At 43.0% G+C, this 9,382-nt stretch overlaps 1 non-coding gene across 1 annotated transcript; it reads left to right on the top strand.

The window, feature by feature from the left end:
- The first annotated feature begins 676 nt into the window (after positions 1 to 676).
- Positions 677 to 749, top strand: TRNAT-CGU (transfer RNA threonine (anticodon CGU)). The gene has a single exon. It is a non-coding gene; the product is annotated as a tRNA-Thr (tRNA).
- The last annotated feature ends 8,633 nt before the right edge of the window (positions 750 to 9,382 follow it).

The raw sequence follows: 9,382 nt of genomic DNA, 5'->3' as shown, positions 1-9,382 counted from the left end.
TGCGATACCTCCAACAACGAGTACAACGCGTAGCGTTGTGGTGATTCTAAAGTGACATATCAAGTTACCTTCCTCATTCATGCTTCGCGTATCATGCAATCCCACTGTGCGTGGGATCTGCCCATTTTTCTTTTTATCCGATGGGCTATGTATCCTGGCGTGGCAGTCAGTCTGGAAAACTTGACTGGATGGTGGCTGTCACGACACCACTGGTGTGTCAAATTTGTTTTAAAAATAAACATAGTTGTTATCTTGCAGAAAAAGCAGGAAACTTTGTTTTAAAAGAGTGTCAGTTTATTTACTATTTGACCAATCAGCGTTTTTCAATGCGAAGCATTTTTAGGCCTTTTTCGGCGAATTCGAGCGTATCTATTTATCTATTTATCCATCTATCTATCTATCTATCTATCTATCTATCTATCTATCTATCTATCTATATATATATATATATATATATGAGATATAACAGACAGTAATGCCAAGGAATGTGTGTTTAGGTTGTATAAGAGGGACAATTAATCAGCTGCCCGCTCATAATAAGTTCACGTGCTACGTGACGCCAAACATGCGCATAAGAGTGTTTTCACACTCGTTGTTTGGCCTATAGATGGCGCTGACTGTCGCTCCTACTTCTAAATTCACAGATAAACCCAAAAAAGTGGATGGAGGGAGGGCCGCTGTGATAGCTCAGTGGTTAGAGCATCGAACGCGTAATTCGAAGGTCGTAGGTTCGATTCCTGCTCACAGTTGGTAATTTTTTCATCCACTTTTCGTTCTTCTTATTTACATTCCATTGGTTTCATAACTTCCCCTGTACATTCCTTGGCATTACTGTCTGTTATATCTCATTAATATTGTGTTAAAACACGGAAAAACGAGCCCTTAGGTATACACTTCTTTCCCTTATATATATATATATATATATATATATATATATTTATATATATATATATATATATATATATATATATATATATATATATATCCGCATGCTTTAGTGGTCACCCCGTTAACTTGGCGTGAACCAATATTAACGTGTGAGGGTGAGATGGTTTGACGAATATGACGCGTTGGTCAAAACATGAATAATGTCACGTTCTCCTCGCGTACGTCGCCAAACACTTCCCGCCAGACAGTGGCACATACCCGGGGACGGTTATGTGCCACAGGTGATAGACACTTATGATTTCACCCAGTGGCGTGGCTGACGAACTCTGCGCCGGAGCAATCTACTGTGGCGGAGGGCAGCTGACTGAAATCTACCAGTAGAATACACGCAGTCCCTCTGAAGCAAATTGCAGGGTTAGAATTGAATGCGATGTGGGCATCTCTGTTGTTGTATGAATGAGCATGCTGCGCGCAGCGACGCTAAGCTAGCAAAACGTGAGCTCCGACGCGTGGTCCAACCGACGTTACCGGCATCTCTTGGTCCACGAAAAGTTCGCATTCTTTAAATGCACGGGGCGCTTGCGTCTTCAGGTCAAATCCGGCAAGTTTAGTGGAACAGATAAAGTTGTTCCTTAGAGTGAATTTCGCGACGAAGCTGCTGCACGTCTGCCAATGGAACATACACGGAGCACTCTCAATCCGCCGATGGAATAGACTTGTTCCGCATGAGCAGAAGAAAGTATCAGCGGAAGTGCTCCAAGTCTGTCAATGTATGGCACCATTAGTACCTACTTAGGAACGACGAGAACACACAATGGGCAATATCAAAGTGGGAACGTCAGAACTATCCGACATCGATAGCACCGACACGACGAATGAAGAGCTCTTTTTTCACTGACTGGAAGATTTCAAGGGTGATTCCTCTTCACAAGTCTGGCGACAAGCATTCGCCTTTAAATTATCGCCCCATTTCTCTTATGAGTCTTTCATGTAAATATATAGAGCTTATTTTGTGTTGGAATCTTCTATTTTTTCTTGATTCAAATTCATTTTTTTCATTTTCACAACATGGTTTCCATCAGACGTTCTCGTGTGAAACGCAACTTGTGTGACTTGCTCGTCATCTTCATGTAGTCTTAGATTGTTCATCTCTTATTGACTGTATACTTTTAGATTTTTCGATCGCCTTTGACGAAGTGTCTCTTAACCTGCTTTTGGACAAATTACAGTTACTTGATTTGAATTCTAAACTCCTTGCATGGCTTGAACGTTTTTTAAAGAATCCTCCTCACTTAGTCTCTGCTAACAATACTGACTGTCCTCCGACTCCTGTTTCCTCAGGTGTGACACAAGTATAAATACTCAGCCTTTTCCTCTTTATACTTTATATTAATGATTTAACTTCTTGTGTCTCGTATCTTATTAACTTGTTCGCAGATGACTGTGTCTTAATTTGTGAAATAACTAGCCCTCATGACTCTACTATATTACAATCTTATTTAAACACAGTATCCCAATGGTGTGAAAATTGGTGCATGGAATTAATCACTACAAATTGCAAGGCGACCCGCGTAACTCAAGCAACTAACATGAAAGTTTCATATATTTTTGACAACTTTCTTCTTGAAGCAGTGTCATCTTACAGATAGCTCGGTTTAACTATATCATAGAAACTAACGTAGAATGAAAACATTGAATTCATACTCTATAGCGTTAACAAAGCACTCGATTACCTTAGAAGAAAGTTTTCCCGTGTTCCTTCAGCTGTCAAACTTTTACTGTGCAAAGCACTAATTCGCTCAAAGCTTGAATAGGCCGCCTCCGCCTGGGACCCATTGTGTGATAACCTTCTTTACTCACTTGAAATGAATAAAAACAATTCAACACGATTTATTAGGTCTAACTATGCATGAACCGCAAGTTTTATTAACTTGAAGGGGAGCCTTGAGCTACAATTATTATCATCCCGCCATAAAATGTTCCGTTTGTGTCTCTATCATTGCAGATTTCGTCATCGTTCTTTACGCATTGACTTCGTTTCACCTCCGCAGTTTGTATCGTTACGCATTCGTCACTCATATAAGGTAGCTCTTATTTTTTGCAGGACATACATTTTCCGTAATTCATTTCTTCGTAGGACTTGCGAAGACAAGAACTACCTTCCTGCTCTCACCGCAGACATTACTAAGCAACAAATTTTTTGGACAGTTTTAACTAATAGTAATTATTTGTTTTAGTTTATGTATATTCTGTGGCTGTGGTTCATGATTTTTGGTATATTATTTTTTGTATCGCATATTATTTTGTTGTTCATCATTATTTTTATGTAATACTGTTTTTAACTACTCCACACTGGAATGCTTCAGCCCTGAGGGTACGATAATTGAAATAAATGATATAAATAAATATCAGTGTCCCAGCTGGAATTCAATCCAAGCATTCTGCGTGGTAATGAAGCATTTTACCACAGAGCTACACCAGGTCTCAAAACTACTCTTCAAACAAACGCTAATCTTCGTGAAACGTCATTAGTGGTTGCGGTTCTGCCTGCCCAATTTTATAAACATTACACATGTGCCCCTTTGATACAGGGATCACGTCGGGTTATTGTCCATTGTGGTTAGTTTCCATGCGCTGAAGTTGATTTATGTAGCAGTGTCCAGGGCCAGCATTCTCGCGAGCATCAGCGCTTCATATCAGCTTCTGTGGTTGCTTATACGCATTTTACAGTTGGCATCATTGCGCAAGTACCAACAACTGGTTGTATAAACATCTGCAACTTTTCAACCTATGTCTTTGCGTGCATTTTTGTACATATATTAAGCGTCATTTCTTGGCGTGTCGCTGAATGAAAAAATTGCAACATGGCCACCTTCACTCCGCATGCTTCGCATAACGTCGATTCGCAGGTACGTGGGATACACCGAATGTTTCAATTTTTCTGTCACTTTCTCTTGAGCTCGACTACAATCGAAGCCTTCAAGACTGTCCAAACACGTTTCAGACGCCCTGCCCTGAGGTAGCGCGTTCACCGGATTGTCTTGTGGCAAATCGAAGCAAAAAGCTTTTCTGAATAGGTGGCAGAGTGGCTGCTGTTGAATACTACATTGTTACTGATGTTACATAAAACCGAAGATTGACGGTTACATACTATCGAATATTCACGAAGTCCATTTGACAGAAATACCAAGTGGTCCCAAATGTCAGCTCTAGATTGTGTCGTGGAACTTCGCCCCATATGCACAGATTCTCGAAGAGATTGACTCCGACGAATTTTCGAAAGAGCCACAGATAATTGTGTGCCTTGAAGTGCCATCGGTGCTTGCGTGTTTGCCGAACAACCACTGCGTTTCCCGAGCAGCGTGTATTCGCGGCACAGGAGGCTAACATTTTCGTTGTTTCTCCTCGCGTCACGTGATGTTTCGTTCGCTACGACGGTCCGTTCACACGCCCAGCGCCTTATCGTATAGCGCTTGAGCAGTTGCACAACCACCGACTGGCTGAGCGGAGCGGGAGGCCAATACGGTCAGTTAAAAGTCCCTATCATCACGATGGTAGATTAGTATTAACAACGTTATTTTAAACCAACACAGTTTAAAAGGAACGAAACGACAGAAAATAAATAAACATCTCTACGGCACCTTCGGTAGTGTTTCACCTGAGTAAATGGGTTCCACGGGCACCCCGTGATTCCGGTTTGATGAGGTCCACCACTCCGTTTAACTAAACGTTAATGACAACAATAATTCAGAAAGTCATAAGTGGTTACCCCTGGCATTTTGTACAAGTAGATAATTGCTAAGCACAATCGCACGCTCGTTGTGCGCCATTCGAGCTACGTTTTTCTGTGCTTCATCATTACCAGTCACGAAAGCGAAAAGCTTCTCAAAACGGCAGCGGCAAAGCTCGTGTTAGAGGACCTATGCCAACATATAGGTCTAATCTGCAGGGCCTGGGAGGCACTGAGAGCCGCAGGGTTCTTGAAATAAGCAGACTGGTCACCTAAGTGTGATGCAGGATTAGCACCCATCTACTGTTTCGAATGATAAACGTTTATTCCTACTTCTTCCATTTTGACGTTGTAACTGCGCAAGTACCGGTGGCGAAACTTCAAAAGGTGCATTCCTTGAGAAGTACGTGTCGAGAGCATTGTATGAGCTGAAAGCAAATGTCGTTCAGGTACCTGCGCGCCATCGCTGTGGACAAAGTAGTTATCCTTTCTTAGACATTGTAACGTTGCCTAACGCTGGTTATTGTTAAAATTTCTTATTTCTTGAGGAATCTCGAACCACTTTTCGCAACACACTCACGTAAAAATGCTACTGCTTCTTCACACACTCCCGACCTTTTCCACAAGGACGCTTCTTCGGTGACCGCGCTTCCCCCAACTACTCCTGCCATTTGTTGAGTGTTCCGTGCGTCTGTCTGTCTGTCTGTCTGTCTGTCCATCCGTCCGTCCGTCCACCCGTCCACTTGCTATCACACTATGCGCGCCTCATACAACAAGGCCGTCACGTACTACCAAAAATACACAATAGATGAAAAAAACACACGGCTTTAGAAACTTCAATCCTAAAAAGAAAACGCGAACTGACATACACGAGCTCATGCTTCCCCTGTCGAACTTCAGTGTTAAGTTCGTGTCTCTTCTGCGGTCACATGCAGAAAAATGGGTAGTGTATTACCCATTTTACTGAAGTGACCCATCATTTCAGACAGCAACAAGCCTTTTTTGTGTATATATTAGTTTTACGACACACATGCTCACCGTCTAAAATTTCTTTCTGTACGTCTTTATTATATTCGCGAAAACTTGCGTGTCTTTAGGAACGATCAAAGCTCCTAAAGCAAGATGGCAAGTTGGGCCAGTTGGGTCAGGTTAATAATTGAAAATTTTTGTTGAAGCGTACTAAAAACCAGACGGACAGTACAGGCTGACAAGGATATCATTTGCACCAGCTTCTCTTGACAAGTCTGTTTCTTTAGTGCGCTTCAACAAAATTCCCACTTATGAAGCTCCTAAACCCGTGGGTCTGGCCGTCTCTTGTACGTCACCGCTTTGTATGCGACCGCCTATTTGTATGATGGGCGGTCTAGTGTGATAGGAGCAGGCGGATGAACGGATGGACGAAAGGACGGACGGACGGGCGGACAGACAGAAAGGCAGACAGACAGACAGACAGACAGACAGACAGACAGACAGACAGATAGACAGACAGACAGACAGACAGACAGACAGAAAGGCAGACAGACAGACAGACAGACAGACAGACAGACAGACAGATGAACGGGTGGACAGATGGATGGATGGACGCTTCGCCCCACTATTTATAAATCCCTCTGTGGATATGCTGTAAAATTTGTTTTCAAGCGTAGCATTATTACCTAAAATATTTTGGCCACTACTTGCTGCGCTCCTCAATGTCTCGTTCGGAGGGAGGCGTTCACTTTTGGCAGTCAGGAAAAATGCTTCCGAAAGACCATATTGCCTCCGAATAGCAGGAAAAGACTCATCCATCAAAATTTTCTGTGGCTGAGCTTTGGGGATAAGAAGCTTGTGCGTTTCATTTGTTGAATGATTGTAGCAAATATAAAAACAAGCAGTCGGCTTATGATAAATAATAATGAATTCGAAGCAAGTTATGTTGTCTTTCGAATGTCAGCTTGGTTTCCTCGAGCCATATTCTATCTGTTTAAAGTGTTATCAAGAATTCAACGACGATTTCGAATACAGTTCGTTCTTGTAGTTCCAACATGTGCCTCTAAGCTAAGTGGGCCGTTAAAGTTCAGTGTAGTGCTATAGGAACCAATTATTTAGGGGAATCTACCATACCAGCCTTCAAGTGATATAATGCAACTCATGTGTCAAGCAGCAATCAAAAAACATTATTCGGTAGATTCGTATTGATAATGACTCCATTTTTCCGTGCCATGTTTTCGATAGGGAATACTAGGTCAGATCTTACGTTGTTTCTGGATGAATATAGTCAACTACAGAGTGCTGAGTTGATGTGGTGTACCACACTACTATTTGATTTAGGAAAACTCAGAATAAAAAAAAAAAACATTGGAAGCGCGGCGTTGCTAATCAAAGCTACCACGAAGGTGGTGAAAAAAGTATATTTAACATTAGGAATGAAGTAGGCTCCTGGAAGAACAAGCGCAGTGTACACCAGCCTCGGATGCAATGCATGCATCTCGGGCAACAACTCTCTCCTTCAAATTGTTAGCGTATGCAGCTTGTTTTTTCGATCCAGCCTGCCGATCGCATCAGTGTAGTGCCAAGAATATACTTAGCGTGAGCGCACTTTCTTGGCGGTGGAGAGAAGCAGCGCGAGTGCTTATACTGGTCTCCCACTCACGTTGGTGGAGTGCGCCGCAGTACGGAGCCTAAAGCCGTCAGTGGCACTTTATATATGCCAGAAAGTTTCGCACTTGCGATGTGTGCTCGCAGGCTGCCACTTTCCCGACTCGCATCACCGACGACACGCTTGTTTACGCGGTATGCAACTGACGTGCCGCACGTGACATGGCGAAACACATTTTTCTTTCCTTTTTTTAGCAGATGCTTCGAGTCTCTCTTTTTTTCGAAAGAACGCAATGCTGTTGCGATGTCTTTAGTCTACTTGTTCACTTCTTATGTCGCCAATGAAAATAAGATTTTCGTTTGCATTCTTTTCAATGCTCAAACAACTGTGTTTCTCGTGTGAGACACTTCGCGCAAAACACATTTGAAAGACTGCGTACTTGGTAGAAAGCAGAGTGGCCATTTCATCTCTATGCATTGCTTAACACCTTTCTTTATGAATGTCAGGCTTAAGGGAAAAATAAAGAAAAAAGCCAGGAATAATAGTACGGTGAACGTTTTAGACAAGGGTCTTTATTGGACGTAATAACGGGTAGGCTAAGCTTAACCACAGCACCCTGGCCCTTCAGGAAAGCTCGCAATTGAGAGAGTAGCTTCGAACTCTGACAATTGGTGCACTAGGTTTTTTTTGGGGGGGGGGTGGTGGGGGAAAGTCATTTTTCTCAGATCACCTGAGCATGGGATCTGGATTGCTACCATCGACTCAGTTCAAGCAGAGATGATCAAAAGCTTCAGATGGATGTTACGAACGAATGGTAGGTTAGGATCTGACTTGCTTTGAGGCATTCCAATCTTTTACCTGCTTGTGCCTTGCTCCACTTTTTGTGCGAAGAGGCTAATGTCGTTTTGTCTGTGTAGTAGATGGTTCCTCTAAAATTGCAACTATGATGTCTTTTTTTTTTTACAAAACAAGCTTCGTTGAGAGCTCACGCTTCACCTGAAAGTTTCTTTCTCCCAGGAGCAGTGTTACTTTGGCCGAAACATGAGCATTTTGACAAGTGGTGCCAGCATTTCTGCGTACGTTGTGCAAACTTCGTTTTGTGAAAAAGATTTGATTGATTGATATGTGAGGTTTAACGTCCCAAAACCACCATAAGATTATGAGAGATGCCGTACTGGAAGGCTCTGAAAATTTTGACCACTTGGGGTTCTTTAACGTGCACCCAAGTCTGAGCACACGGACCTACAACATTTCCGCCTCCATCAGAAATGCAGCCGCCGCAGCCCCGATTTGATCCCGTGACCTGCGGGTCAGCAGCCGAGTACCTTAGCCACTAGACCACCACGACGGGGCGTTTGTAAAAAGGAAGCAAATGATTTTGTTAGAGAAACACCTACATTTTAAAGGCTTTGTAGCAGCAGTTTGGGCCCGATGTATCGGCGCTCATATTTTCGGATTTTCTGCGCTTCCACAGACTATCGAACGTCTGCGAAGAAATCCAGTTTGCTGTTCAAAGTTGTTCGCACCATTTCGGTAGTCCTCGGTTGCTGGCCGTTTCATCTTTTGTACGCCTGCTACACCGCCTGACTGAGCCATCTATACTCCTGTCTTGTACACGAAAACCAGCGTTGGCTATCTTTGGCGGATAAGGGATCTTCTGCGTAGATCTACTGCGCTTGTCACCTGTTCGTGTTCCGGCATAAAGTGGTGGCCCATCTTACCCAACATAACTTTGCAAGCAGCAGTTGCGCCCTTACGTATCGGTGCTTATGCTAAAGGCTTTTCGACGCTTCCGCAGGCTGATTTCTTTTCTATTGTTTCCGGCACAGTGTGTTGCCGTGACAGCTGCTGTGAGGTAATTAGTTCGGTTGTTACTACGACACTGAAGAAAATTGCTCGTTATTTTTGATTGCACATAAACATGCCTTCACATTCCGAGTTGGCGAAGCACATTGGGCAGCTTGATGTCTGGACTGATGGTAAACTGCAAGAAATAGCTTCTAAACTCATTGGGCGAATGCCAAATTCAACTCAAGGCATTTCAAGGAGATATATCAAAGCTGAAGGCTGAAATTTAAAGCCTTGTGTCAGGCGTCAGTAGTCTTAATGCACTTGTTGAGAAACTACACTCTGAGGGCGCCACATTACTTGCCTCTAACAGATCACTAAAAAAAACAGAACGAAAC

This window comes from Rhipicephalus microplus, chromosome 7 (assembly GCF_043290135.1).
Source record: "Rhipicephalus microplus isolate Deutch F79 chromosome 7, USDA_Rmic, whole genome shotgun sequence".
Taxonomy (NCBI): domain Eukaryota; kingdom Metazoa; phylum Arthropoda; class Arachnida; order Ixodida; family Ixodidae; genus Rhipicephalus; species Rhipicephalus microplus.
Note: the sequence above shows the minus strand (reverse complement) of the source record. Positions and strands in the feature narration are given on the sequence as shown.